At 30.2% G+C, this 14,178-nt stretch overlaps 1 protein-coding gene across 1 annotated transcript in view; it reads right to left on the bottom strand.

The window, feature by feature from the left end:
• Nucleotides 1-14,178, bottom strand: part of LOC122814248 (adenylate kinase isoenzyme 5-like) — a 2,798,058-nt gene that overhangs the window by 1,263,514 nt on the left and 1,520,366 nt on the right. The gene's annotated exons all lie outside the window — the stretch shown is intronic.

Below are 14,178 nucleotides of genomic sequence, written 5' to 3'. Positions count from 1 at the left end.
GAAGCTCTTTCATATGGTATAGAACGGGTGCATAGATCACTAGCAGCTTCTGGAAATGCTTCTTCTCCGGGTAAGAACAAGCCAAGATCTATAATTGTGAGACTTTTTTCTACACAAGATAAAGATCTTATATTAAGAAATGCTTGGGCAAATTCTCCCATCAAATACAATGATTCATTAATAAGATTTGACAGTGATTATTCTACAAAGGTGGTTTCAAAAAGAAATTAATTTCTACCAATAATAAAAACCTTGAAGAAAAAGCAACTGAAAGTCCATCTTTTATTCCCAGCAAGAATGAGAGTTTTTCTACCAAATGGAATAAAAATCTTTGAAACAGTAGATTCAGCAATAAAATACCTTACCAACAACAGCATCCTAACACATGAAGAATCTATGGACTGGACAATAAGTACACCGAAAAGAAATGCTGAAGTAAATAGTTGGAAAACTGTTGAGCAAAAGAAAAAAAAAACTAAAGGACAAATAATCTTACATATGCTATATTCTGTAAAAATCTAAATAATAATACTAACAACAAAGGAAAAGTTCTTACTGTCTTCAAGTTACACCAAAACAGGTACTGTTTTCAATTATACTTTAAATGTCAAAATTAGCATAAATGTAAATACATTTATCTCAAATCACATCAATATACTAAGCATAATTTAAACATTACTCTATTTTTCATTATCTATCTATTATTTTCATATCCTTAATCAGAGTAATCAATGCATAATAATGTTCCCAAATAGTTATTTATTTATTTATTTTCTCTCTTTGTGTTTTGTTGTTTTTATTTTTTCTCTTCTTTTTATAAAATCTTCATTAACTTATAATACTTTAATTAGTATATGGTTATATTGCTTAATAGGTATAGTAATGGCTGCTATATAACTTATTATCAGTTACATCCCTGACAGCATTACTTTTTATAAGTTAAAAGTGTCCCTGTTTGGATAAACGCTAATGCTGGGCGGAAATGTGTTGCTTTTGAAATGAAGTATTTCAGTTAGGATGTATCATAAGACTACTTTAAATAATCTTAAAAGATGTTCTGCCTTTGACCCATATGCACATACTGATATAGTCCCGTGAAAAAATATGTTTTAAGTGATATTTTGAGGCTATAAGTCAGGTGTGTTGTGGCTCCGGACATCCGGAGTTAAAAGATGCTTGTGACTAGTTTAGATATCCTGTTGTCTTTTCTTTTGTAAAGAAATAAGACATAGCATGTTTAAAATGCAAAGTTTGATAGTTGTGAATACTACTCCGCAAACTAGAGTGCTCGCGTGCACACTACATGAGTTTGTCACGAAGTAAGAGAAGGGAAAAGAAAAAAGAAAAAACACATACCTTTTCCTGCTTGGTTCTTGAGACAATTTAACAGCCAAAAACATCACTAGAAACTCAAGTTACTTATTGCTTGTCGCATTTACTTGTGTACGCCATCCCCTGACTCTTTCTAATTGACGTCTAGTCAGGAAATAAGCTAGGTTCACATTTAAAGATACAGACACCTAAATTCCTTCTAAGGAAATGTAAATAATATAAGAGGTTCATATAAATATACACAGATATATATATTTTTGAAGCACTTTCAGCTTATGGCTACTGATGTCTTCTAGCACCTTGATAGATAAGGACATATATCTGCTTGTCTTTCTGTCAGTTTAGATTTCCAGACATTTTAGCTATCCCTTACTATGTTTTATACAGCAGAGTTTAAAGAGTAGAAATTAATCATCAGCAAATAAAATCACTGCTGTTTTACAAATTCTCTAAAGAAACTAGTAAATGTCAAGCAACTGACAGGTTTATTTTAAGGAAAATTGCCATTTCCCACACTGGTGCTCCTACAAAATACTACTAATGTCCTGCTACCAAAATATGCCCTCAAGTAGACAAATGGGATGCAACAAAAAGGTTAAATGTACATTTAGCAAATCAAACATTTAAATAACAGTATAATATAATAGATAGAGAAAGTAAAAGCAATAATTATATAAACAACTATAATAAGTAACATAACAACAGTGGATTTAACCCAATGTGTCAATTATACAATATTTATATCCCATATAGCTTTGAACTTTGTCGAAGCATCTGTGTTCTACACACATATTGTATTAAATCTAATTTGAGTAGAAGAGGGAGAGGCTTAGCCCACACCCTAATTTATTACTAAGTTACCATGCGTTATGAACATACATTGTGGCAGGTACTCAACGGGCTATCCATCCTTAGATGGCTCATGCTGTTCCCATTTGCTCATCTGAATAATGACTGCAGCTATACTCTTCTTATTATATTACTTGGCTGTGGCTTCACCCTTCTTATAATATTACCTGGCTTTTTACATTATCAAGAATGACACAATACTAGTGTATGCAGGTATATCATGTTACTGTTAGTGTAAACAAAAATGCTTGACAATGCAACCATAATTCTTAAACCTTTCTGCAGTCAAATGTATTGTCTAGCAGTTGAGAGCCTGATTGTTCCTAATCAGCAGACCTGTATTTTCATGTTTCAATATGACCACATAAAAAGACGCCAATATTAGTCTGTAAGTTTAGTAAGCAGTAAATTCATCAGGGATTAATTCAAGGGGATACATATTATAGCTAAAGCACTTGACATTTGATAAATGTATCCTCTCAATGATGCATTATATCTAGTCATTAACTGTAAAACAACTTTTATGAGAAATATTGTTGTAATGCCAGTTAATTATTTGAATTAAATATTTCTATATACAGTCATAAAGCAATTACCAGGATAAATAATACTCTTGCAGTGCATGGATCACCATAGCTATCCTCTGATGTTAGAGGAAAAACAAGCTTCTTAAACACCTTTTTGACGTAATAAAGGTATTACCCCATAGTTTAAATACATTTTGTCTATTTACTGCAAAATGGGTTAGGAATTTTAACCTGTAACATTTTCATACATACTAGTTTAAATCTTAGCAGCTTCCATTATTTTGATATGTTCTCCAGTATATCTTTGAATTTCACTTTTTATTTCAATACTTCAGCTACCTGCCAAACAAAAAATTTAATATACTTAGCCACTTGTACTAAATGTACTGCTTTTTATATTGGGCTCACTAAAAGGAGACTAGCTGACTGAGTTTATGATCACTTGTATGAAATCAGGAAAGGATCAGATACTAATGCCTTGGCTCAACATATAGTAAAGCAAAGAGACCATACTTTTTTATTTAGAGTGGTAGAAGTAATAGCTTTAAATCCTAGGGGAGGAGATGATAATAATAATTTGGCATTAGCTGAATTGAGATGGATTTTAAAGTTTAATGCTCACAATTACCCAGGTTTAAATACTTCTGTATCTATTAAACCCATTCTAAATAATAGGAAACGTTAATGAGGGTATATAAAAAAACTTCTCTCAAAAATTTTTTTTTTTTTTTTTTTTTTATATCTATTTTTTTATATCTATTTTGTAATGTTATCAGCTGCCTACAAGTTCTGAATAAACATGTAATATGGGTTTTTTTATTTCATGAGTTGCAACGTATATCTCTCTAAGTACTAATATTGCAACAATATATTTTCATCTAGTACTTTGTTAATATTCATAACTAATCATTTAATGTTATTTTTCTTCAGTCTTGTTTTAATAGCAGCATTTTTAGGTCTTAAATCAATTAGGTAAGCATAGTTAATATATATGGTGAATAGTAAAAAATTTTTTATATATACACTCTTTATATATACATTTTTTAAAAAATTATTTTCCTGAAAAAATGACTTTTAAAGAAACCACTAAATAAATTTCTACATAGTCATTTATAACTGGACCTAATTATTTAGGATACTCTAAACTCATCTTTATAAGTATTCTTATGGAATAATTATTATCCTGGCTTTAGTTGACAATAATTTTACTTAACTTTCATATATCATAATAGCTATGTAATTATGAAATTAAATGTAGTTATTGATATAATTTATCTCCTAAAAGTTAGGTTATGATTTATTTCAGGTCAAGTTACACTTAAACATATTAATTAACTTTTATTAATCTAGTAGTGGGTACTACCTTATAAATTTTGATAGTCCTAACAGGAAGAATTTTTAGAGTCATGTTAACTTTATAGTATTTGTTTACCTCTTTTATTTATATACTTTATGTACTCTGTATTAATTTATCTAGTAATTTTAAAAGAATTTTTAAAATATTTGTTTTAATTATAGATACTAGCGTTTTATACAAAAAATTTCTCACATATGTATATATATCCCACAAGATTTTAGTAACTATTGCAGCCGTTAGATAGCTTCGATGCTTGAATTAAAGTTAATATAAAATGTTGCTTTGGTTCCGTAATGATGCCAACTGCAACTGAAGTTACCTACATTCTAATATTCTATAGAGTGTATAGTAACTAATAGCAACCACTACAATCATCAGATAGCGTCACTGCTTGATCTGAAGTTAGTAAACAATGTTGCTTTTCTTTAGACATGATACTTACTGCAACTGAAGCTATTGATACTTTAAGTATTATTAGTTTGTAAATAATAAGTATCATTTTTTGTTTTAACATTGTTGCACTTACAGTCATATAATTAAAAAGTCTGAATATGTGATACTATATGCCTTAGAATAAGCTGCATAGCGTTAGTGTTTCTACGCAAACATTTACATTCTGTCGGCTTGCAGTCGGAGATTTTTCTGCTGTTAGAACCTATATGTCTATTTGTATGTGAATGCATTTTTTGTACATCTTTAGATTATGTAACCAAGATAAATATGTTTATGTGAGAGCATAATAGTTAGAAACTGTGTAATGAAGTATTTACGAAATATGCATATGTTCGCAAAAAAGCTTCTTAGAGTAAGAACACTCTGAATGTTGCTTGACAGTTTCTCTTTAACTGCTAATTACAATAATCAATTAGATTAAGTCTGTCTCTAATTATCATATTATTTAAACTCTGCTTGTGGGAGTAATCATTGTCTGAGGAAGCGTGGTTGTTTCCACGCGAAAGCGCTTACCTTTTACCCACTGTTATCTGAATTAAAGATTTTGTTTTTTATACAGTTATTACGTTTACTGGCCTACTTATTGGATTATTGCCTGCATTTCATCTTGTTATCTGGTTACATCGTGGTAGAGATCAGGTTTCTGTGTTTTATTATGTTCTCCAGTATACTTTTTAAATACTATAATGAGAAGCTCCGGATGTTTAATTCTAAACTTTTATTCAGTCATAAGATTAAATTACTGGTGTTAAGTAAGTCAAAATTATATCTCCAGCACTTATTGTCAGCAGATAAACTCACTGGTTAAGTGTCAGTCTAAGCTGTAAGAGTTAATATGTGATATACATAGATGTTTGCTTTAAAAATGTGGTCAAGTGCACTGTAGTTTTACCTCTGTACTGTGTCAATTTTGATTATACAAAGTCCCTCTGAAAGTTGATAGAAGTGTTAACAACAAAACACTCAATCAAGTAACAACATTATAAGTAGTCTCTTGGATAAGGGAGATGTCTAAATTTTGATCTTGTTGTCTCCAGCCATGGGAATTGTCTTTGAAAAGCTGAAAAATGCAATCAGAGGAACATATTTAATGTCTACTAAAGAAATATTAATATGCTTGTACATTGTATTGCATTTCAGTTTATGTTAAACATGAAATATGATGTGGTTTCAGAACTATTCATGTTTTTATTCCAATATGACTTTGCAAATACTAATTTAAACACTGGTTTCGGACATGAGTAGTCTAAAACAATTGTACAACAATGGTATTGTATTATACAGTAATGTCAGTAAATAGTTTTCAACAGATGTATGAAATATACAGTTATAGATTTTAACATGTTTATTAATACCCTAAATTATTTTGAAATTATACTACCTTAATCTAAATATTTGTACCTTTTTGAAACCTGATTAGAAATAAGTATTATTGAATTACAATAAGATGAGCAAAGAATATTTTATTTATTTATTTATTTATTTATTTATTGCAGTTGGTTTACCAGGATAGTCCATTGGGCCACAAGGAACCAGTTTTCAATGGAGTCCTGGGGAGAAAAGCTCCAAAAATACATTTTACATACCTACAAACATATATTCACACATACATTCAAAGTTTAACAATAAGGTAAAAAAGCAAAAAAAAATGTACAGCTAGATACAATGTGCAGAAAAATGTAATAATATTAATTTGTACAGAAATATCCATTTATACAGAGTAGTTAGGAAAACAGTCACTAGAAAGTTAGAGGAGATTCAGTGACATGATGAAGTGGTGGAAGAAGAGAATCATTGGACTTATCTAATAATTTCTATAGAAATTTGGGTATAGTAAGATGTAGCAGAGTATGGAGGGAGAGAGAAGAGAGGAGTAGGTTATGTAGGGTGGGAGCAGGAGCATTCCCACTGAGATGCTAGGTGTGTATAGAGAGATTTTTTGAAAGCAGAGTGATTAGAGGTGGTACGTATGAGTGAAGGAAGGGAGTTCCAGATGCGAGCTAGGTTGAAAGATAGAAATGTATATATTTTAGCTGATTAGATTATCTTAATATATTATTCAATTATCTTTATTTAAAAACTAAGAGGATAAGAGAAACTGATCCAAATATTATTTGTGAGGGTAGAAAGTTTGTTTGGTTAGATTCACTAACCAAACAAAGAGGTATATTACCTCATAGCGATAGGGAATGTTTTTAAGGTTAAGAATTACAAGTTTGGAAGTTCTTTGTTTTTTTTTTTTTTTTTATTCTATCACTTTGGTGTCACTCAGAAACATGCAAAAATCATACAAGAAAAACTTTTTGAATTCTGTATCCAAGATGGAACTAAGAATAAACAATATTTACATAAACTCATGCATAAAACAAACTCAAAACTAGGAAATGAAATGTTTATCCATAAATGTTAATGGTCTAAATAATAGTAATAAAAGGAGAAGCCTATTCAAGTACATAAACCACAAATAGTCTTTTTACAAGAGAGACACTTATTAGATAGAGATATAAACAACTTAAATATTAATAATTACACAGTACTAATAAACTCTCAATACAAAACAATAAAAAGAGGAGTAGCTATACTACTTCTCAACTCAACTATAACAGCTAAAATAATTACTACTCATCAAGATACATTAGGTATTTTTTGTCTAGCTTCAATAGAGTTAAATAAGAGAATCTGTACGTTAGTAAATCTATATTGGATCCCAGGACTAGGATTAAAAACAGTTAAACAGCATTTTGAAGAGATAATTCATTTAACTAAGGGTAGCCTGATATTGGCAGGAGACTTCAACTGTATAATGAATGAAAAAGATACAGATTCTAAATCCAAAAGAAGAAAACAACCTATCTCTAAAGCACTATCAAAATTTATAGATACATTGTATTTAAAAGATATAAATGAATTTGCAGAACCAGACTCACTAATCTTCCCATTTTATTCTCATAGATATAAAACTAACTCTAGAATTGATAGACTATATGTTGCCAATGACCTAATAACAAAAATTGACAAAGTCAAAATTATAAATTGTCCCTTATCTGATCATAATGCCATAGTCTTTGAAATAGAGCCTACACCATTTTATTCAAATCCCATTACTAGGATACCTTCCTATATCACAAAATTAACAGATTTCAAAGAATTTTATGAAGAAACAATCAAAAACTTTCTAGAAATAAATTACACAGAAGATATTTCAGAAATATATGTCTGGGATTCATTAAAAGCAGTTACATATGGGAAGATATTATCCTGGTAAATAAATAAAAGGAAGTTATGGAATAAAGATATGCTAGACTTACAAAACAAAGCAGATAAATTGAAACTGGAAATACAAAAGGGTAATGCTACTCAAGTTCAAGAACTTACACAAATCAATAAGAAGTATACAGAATTGCTACATCATAAGATCATGATTAACTTAGAAAAGATAAAAATAAACTCATACTCTACTAATTCAACACACCTGAGATCCTTAACTAATAGAACAAAAAAATAATTAAATCTAAGCAAATAAAAGACATATTTATTCCTAATACTAACAAAAGAGTTACGGAACTAAATGACATTTTAGAAGCATTCAGACTCCAATTTAACATTAATAATTCCATAAATACTAAAGATACACCTACTAAGGATATAAAAAATGCTTAGAGAATAATATTCATATTAAATTAACACAAGAACAAATAGACATTATAAGCAAACCAATCAATATGACAGAATTAAAATCACAAATTAAAAAGCTCAAGACAAATAAAGCACCTGGCCCAGACAATATGCTACCAGAAATGTATAAATTAATACCCACTCAAGCCATATCCTTATTATTAAAAGTATATGATATAGCCAATAAAGATTTGAATATGCCACCCTCTTGGAAATATTCATTGATATCCCCAATTATCAAACCAGATAAAGATGAGAAGCAGTGTTTCTCATATAGGCCAATATCATTACTCAATATAGACTATAAGATGTTTATGGCTATATACGCAGATAGGGTCAAACACTTTCTTCCTTTCTTAATTCACAAAGATCAAACAGGTTTTATTAAAGGAAGAAATACTTCAGATAATATTAAAAGAATACTAACATTAATAGATTATAGCAAACATAAAGTCCTAGATTTAAATGTAATCTCATTAGATATTAATAAAGCTTTTGATTCGGTTAACTAGAACTTTCTTTCACTAGTTTTAAAAGAATATAACTTTCCTTCTAATTTTAATAAACTTATCCAAATACTATATGAAAAATCTACTGCATATGTTAAACTAGGATCATATAGATCAGGCCCTATAACAATAAAAAAGGGAACTAAACAAGGTTGCCCTTTATCACCATTGTTATTTGCATTACTCATAGAACCCTTTGCAAATCAAATCAGATCAAACAATAACATAAAAGGCATTTGTATTAATAAAATGTTAAACCTTAAAATCCAACTCTTTGCTGATGACATACTATTAACTCTTTCAGATGCAAATGAGTCTTTGAATGCTCTATTTAACTCAATGAATACATTTCAAAATATGTCAGACTTAAAATTTAATGAAAACAAAACTAAAATTATGCCCTGTAATAGTAAAAAAAAATAATATAAACAAAAGATTTTCCAAATATATAGTAACAGAAAGTAAATTATTATATCTGGGAATAAATCTACTCAATGAATTAACAGATTCTCTAATATTTAGCTATAATAAAATACTAGACAAAATAGAACAAACAATTGGTTACTGGAATAAATATATCTTTTCAACAGCAAACAGATTATATCTTATTAAAATAATCATATTTCCCAAAATATTATACTTAATACAAAATTTTTCATTGCCACCTCCCAAATATATTATTCAAAGATACAATAAACTAATTTTAAATTTTCTATGGTTTCCAAATAAACCCCATATAGCCTTAAATAAACATTTGCCAAATTGGGAAGACGGTGGAATTAATTTACCGGATATTGATTTATATATTACCTCATCTGTTATTAAAAACATAACACTATGGTTAAATAATTCATACACATCTATATGGAAACAAGCCCATGAGCAGATTTACATAGAAATCAATTATAATCACATACAAGACAACTTAACAGTAATACCATCACCCCTTATATGGATGTTAAAAGATTATTTTTTAGGGGAAAAGGAATAATATTAATAAATTGCCATCAAACTATATAAGATCTACACTTTCAGTGTTCAAAACATATATAAACAAAATACCAAATATTAATTCTTGGATTTTTCTTATTTTCCCTATAGCTTTTACACCAAATATTATAGATACATTCCAAATATCTAAAATAAATATACTTAAAGAAGAAACATTACTCTTTTGGCATCAACTTATAGAGAAAGGGAAAATTCTAACAAAGGAACAGATAATTTATAATTATAATATAAATAAAGACAATTGGTTTGTTTTACAAAATCTAAGGCATTTTCTTATAAATAAAATAGAACAAATGCAACCTTCAGTTAGACATGAAGCTCCAAAACTCATTGAATACCTTATTCTTATCACAAAACAGCCTTATCAGGGTACAGGTTATTTGTCTAATATCTATAAAATTGTTAAAAAAACAAAAACTATCATGAAAAATCATACTGGGATTATTATACTTTAATAAACAACCATCCTCCAATTGAAGAAGAAAAAAGTAATATTCTAAAATCTTCCAAATTTTCTACATTATCAAAATACTGGCAATTATTCACTTGGAGATATCTACACAGAAGTTCTATACACCACATAGGTTAGCCAAAATGTATTCTATTGAAGATCAATGTTGGAGATGCCATACCAAGATAAAAGCAGATTGGCAGCATGTTTTTTATGAATGTATATGTCTCAGTATGTACTGGAAATCCATTAACTATTTTTTTTCAGACTGTTTATAATGATAATTTTCAATTAACAAAGTTTTTAATTTTATTCAACTCTCCTATTCCAAACTGGGTACCAAAAAAAGACACTAAAATCCTATGGTCACTGTTGGCAATTTCACGTAAAATCATAAATATACACTGGAAAAATGAGGCTTCGCCTATGTTCAAGGAATTTGAGACTTTAACAACAACAGTTGCTCACATGGAAATATTAACAGTGAAGAACAGAACTAAAAGATTTACTTCTTACTATTACTCTTGGATGAAAATACTGGAAATACTCGAAAAGATCGAAGAAGATATATCATCTTTATATAATATAGAATTTCAATGTTATTTGCATAGACACCAATGTAAATAGTTATATAATGGTTTGAAGTTAGTAATGTTTTAGAATTGTAAATATGTTATTTATCTTTATTTCATGTAATGTTAAAGACATCTTATTTGAAATAATAAAAAATATTTAGTGAAAAAAAAAGTTCAGTCATCCAATATACGGACGATTCTACCATCATGTCCTCTTCTAGCAACTTCCAAGATCTCCTAAAAATAACACAAAATGCATTCTCAGCAACAGAAACATGGCTTAATGAAGCACATTTACTGCTAAATCCCCAAAAATCTAAGTTACTAGTATTCTCATCCAAACCACCTCCACAAGATTTTAAAGTTTACTCCAAAAACAAGACTGAAATAGAAGTGGTGTATACTGCAAAATTACTAGGTATTACTATGGATGGCAAGCTATCCTTTGAGCAACATATACTTAATAAAATAAAAAAATAAATAAAAAAAAAAAAGCACATTAAATTAGGTAAACTTCACAGACATAAATTTTACAGGGATAAACCTACAAGAACAAAACTGGCAAATACCCTCCTACTCCCTTCCCTCCTCTATGCCCCCTCCCATTTTTACAAACCTTCACACATCTCTAGTAACAAATTACAATCATGCTATTATAAAACTGCTAAATTTGCCTCCGTGCTACCAAACTGAGCACACCATTGCTAAGCCATCAAAGAACTGAACTGACTCAAGTTCTCCCATTACCTTCAGTACTCACAACTCACTGTTGCTCACAAACTATTACCCAGAAAACTGCCCCAAACTTCAAGATATCCTACAAACCTACATCACCTCTAGGAATCTTTGGTTCACTAATAAACAATTCCTATGTGTATCCAAACCCAACAAAAGAGCTGGACAAAGCTTATACTCCCACTCCATCGGAAAATTATGGAATAACCTACTCCTCTCCATTACACTACTTGATTCCATAAAAACCCTTTAAAACTGCCTTAAAAAGCCACTTTCTGGAAAACCAAATCTGCTTTTGTTGCCAAGCCTATAGACCATTGTAGAACTAATCCTAGGACCCTGCTGAATAATCTGACTCTTATGTTCCTTACTGACAACTATCAAATTATCTATGTTCACTTACTTCTCGACATAACTAAACTGTATTTCTTTCACTGTCTTCTCCTACAATCAAAAATTTAAATGACTAACCTCTCTTCTAGCAAAGTGCTTAGATGAACAGATTGGTAGCATTTGTTATTCTTCCTGCATACTATACTGTCATGAAGTACTGAATATGTAATTCCATTAAAATATTACATAATGTAATACCAGCACCTTACCTGACTCTATAAAATATTCTACTTAGTTTATTTCTAATTACTGAAAATTGTAAAGTTTTATTACTGTTCTATTATTGTAATAGTATGCCTTGGTAATAATCTTTGTACTGTAATTTTAGCTTTTCTCCCCAGCCTCCACTGAAAATGGGTTTCTGACTCAGTGGACTTTCCCTGTCAATAAATAAATAAATAAAATTAATGTTAAAAATACAAACTTTTTGTGAACAAAAAAATGAGCTGGAAATATTTTTTTGAAGGTCAAGTAAGATGCAGTACTATGAAATTGGCAATCATAACTTTATGTAATTCATGTGATATACATTATTTAAGTAAAACAAATTGCTCCTTTAAGGAACACTTATATGAACATATGAATGATATCATCAAATTGAAAGAAACTAATGCACTTGTGAGACATGTTATTAAATTGATTCGCAACATAAGTTTTTGTTTCAAGCAATTGAACTTAATGAAAGTATTAGTTTGAAGCCACTGTTAAAACAATGTGGATTAAAGCATTGAGGTTAAGAAGTATATAATTAATTACAAGGTTCATGTGTATTTTATGTATATCTTATATCAAAACATTCACGTGGTGGTGGTGCTGCGGTAGCGTTGTCGCCACACAGTAAGACGCTGTCCGGTTTGATTCTCAGCTAGAGCGTCTTCTGTGTGGAGATATGCGTGAATGGGCGTACCTTCATTGAAGGTTGTGCATCAGGGCTGGTAACGCTGCACGTAAAAATCAACTACCAATAATTAGCGGACTGGAGTTCTGCTGTGGCGAACACTAACCGGGAAAAGCCAAAAGACACAAACAAACAAAATCCTATATCAAAACATTCTCATTAAATTATTAAATTATTACTATTTATGTGCTAATTTTTTAATCGATTAACTGTATTGTGCATACAAGAGAGGAATTAATGGCTTGTGTTATTAACACTTGAAAAAGTGTCAGCGAAAACACATTTGTGTCTTATTAAATTAGTTTTATTTTTTCTGCATGAAGTCCAGTGTCCTATTACTTTATTTATAGGCATATATTCATTGGTGTCTGGACTTTATTCCCTGCTTCTCTGTTAATATTTCTGAATCAGTGCTCTACCTTCATTACCGAATTCAAAAAAAAAAGCTCACAAATTAATGAAGATACAAACTAACCGGCAATGCATTCCACAACACACAATTAGACATCTGACAGATGATCCCTTAATACTGTGCTATCTGACCTCTACCTGGTGTCAGCAGCACAGTGAACTGAGCCACCTCCTTCATCTTGGATGTATAAGCCAAATTCAATGACCTACTCCCAGCTCTTCTTACTCTCATATTCAATAAATTAATCCAGGGTACTAGTATCATAGTCTGGGCTTCCTCATCCTGCACCACAGTTCTAGCAGTAAAAGAATGATGAGAAGTAACTTTTTTATGGATGTTCAGTTAATTACATCTTTTCCTCTTCTCCAGAGGGAAAACAACTTGAGAACTAACTTTTATTCTGCTGGAAAAATATGGTGTACATAGTTTATGTATGACTACGCCTTTGTTCAGATGGTGCAGGTGTACAACAGTATTGAATGTCTAACATACTGTGTTGTTATAAAGAAATACTAGTGAGCACACATTTATGTATGGCCAGTGGGCATGTGCCACCTCTGCTGATACCCTACTAGCATGTGTTTGTTAGGTAAGTATAGACTGCACACAAATCAAAGACTCAGTACCGCAGTACATCAAATAATTCATAGTCATAATCTTCTAATTCATAGACTTAATCCTTTGTATTAAACTGCCAAAGGGTCAGACGGTTTACTGTCTTCTACTGTGGGAAGTTGTCATAATTGTTAAGGTGCTTACCTTACAAATATAAGTTGCAGGGTTTGATTTTCGCATGGCGTAATCAGCTAAGCTTAAAATGGCCCACAAGGGCAGTTAGCCTAGTATTAATCTATGAACTATGAATCTATAGCTCTAGAACTAATTACTAGTACACCTGCTATCACAAATGCTACTCCTACTGATGTTTGATTAACAGATGGTAAATATTTGAGTAAAACACTAGCAAATCCCTCAAATTCCAGATAAATCAGAAAATACTA

The sequence above is a fragment of the Protopterus annectens genome, chromosome 10.part0, assembly GCF_019279795.1.
Source record: "Protopterus annectens isolate FY-2018-M chromosome 10.part0, PAN1.0, whole genome shotgun sequence".
NCBI classification, from domain to species: Eukaryota; Metazoa; Chordata; order Ceratodontiformes; family Protopteridae; genus Protopterus; species Protopterus annectens.
This window is presented reverse-complemented; position numbering and strand designations above follow the sequence as displayed.